Below are 1,696 nucleotides of genomic sequence, written 5' to 3' on the forward strand. Positions count from 1 at the left end.
TGTTACCCACCCTGATAAGCGAGGCACATGGTCTTACACATTGTGGGAGCAAACAGATGAAAAGACATCTGACACACTGGTGGCATCCCTACTTGCCAGCAATGATAGAAAAACATGTGAAGGAGTGCTCAACTTGTACAGAATTTAACATAAAGAGCACACTCAAGCCACATGAGGGAGTGTTCCCCATCCCACCAGGGCCAGGTCAGGAAATAGTAATAGACTACACTGACATGATAAAAAGTGTTAGAGGCTATAGATATCTGCTTGTGGTAGTGGATTCATTCTCCAGGTGGGTGGAGGCCGTTCCTACTAAAAAAGAAGATGCAAGATCGGTCATTAAATTTCTGATAAATCAGTACATTCCTGTACATGGGTTTCCTAGGAAAATTAGATCAGACAATGGAACTCATTTTAAAAATCGTGACCTAGAAGAGGTAGAAAAAGCACTAGGGCTGAAACATAAGTTTGGCTCAGTCTATCATCCACAGTCACAGGGGAAAGTAGAAAGGATGAATCAGCAGATAAAAATGAAGTTAGCAAAGATGTGTGCTGACACAAAATTGACATGGGTAGATGCACTGCCCATGGCCCTGATGGCTATCAGGAGCTCAGTGAATGCTGTAACCAAGTTTACACCTTTTGAGCTTTGCACAGGATACCAGTTTCCTGGACCGACAGCCAGTCTGGATCTAAAGGGGGACTCTGGAGAGAGGATCAGGTATAAACCATACTATGATCAAGTGCAGTGTCTTGTGTCAGCTTTTTCTAAACAGGTGACAGGAGGAGAAGGAGAGGTTAACCAGAACCCGCCCTACACAGCGGAGTGGGTCCTGTTGAAGGTCATCAAAAGGAAATGGTCAGAACCTCGGTGGACGGGACCGTACCGAGTGACAGAGAGGACATCACATGCTGTGAGATTAGAGGGAAAAGGAGACACGTGGTATCACTGGACGCAGTGTGCTGCAGCTCCAGATCCCTCAAGGAACTAGAAGGCGATTGAGAGGAATGTGTGTAAGGTGGCCTCTGGGAACAGAGGCCCGCCTGTGTCTTGTTGAGTAAAATTGTTAAAGTAATACATTAGGATTAGTTTTAATATTAGACTGAATTAAGAACGTAGTTAGTAGAAGATTGACACTATGTTTGTTGATTAGTTAACTTGTTTGTTTACTGTGTGTGCATATGATTATTCTATCATATTAAAAAAATGAATAATTAGGATTTAGTTTAGAGCATACATAAGTTTATATATTTTACTCTCACAGTTGTGTTTATGTTTATGTAGTTACATATCACCTTAAGTCTGCATTGAATCACTGGTCAGTATTTACTGTGTTAGCCAACTGGGGACTGTTTAACAGCAAGGGAGACTGATTCACTAAACACTGAGAACTCATTAGATTTACAGCTTTAGCAAAGAGGGTTCACAGTTGTTTTATGATCACCACCTGGCTGAAGAGGCCAGGGAATTTGGGGTCACTGGGACACTAGGGGTAAGAAACAGAGATTAGATCTGAGGCCAGGAAGAGAAAAGACAACTTTAAAAGACAGGGCCATATACAGACACACAGGCAAGATAGTTTAGTAGCCAAATGGAAAGCCATGTTTTATAGAGTGTAGTTAGTTAGTTGGAAACAAAGAGGTGAGTGTAGGAATTTTAGACAGAGTAGGATTTCCTCTCTCTATAGGAAGCTGC

Source organism: Monopterus albus, unplaced genomic scaffold (genome assembly GCF_001952655.1).
Source record: "Monopterus albus unplaced genomic scaffold, M_albus_1.0 scaffold94.1, whole genome shotgun sequence".
Taxonomy (NCBI): Eukaryota; Metazoa; Chordata; class Actinopteri; order Synbranchiformes; family Synbranchidae; genus Monopterus; species Monopterus albus.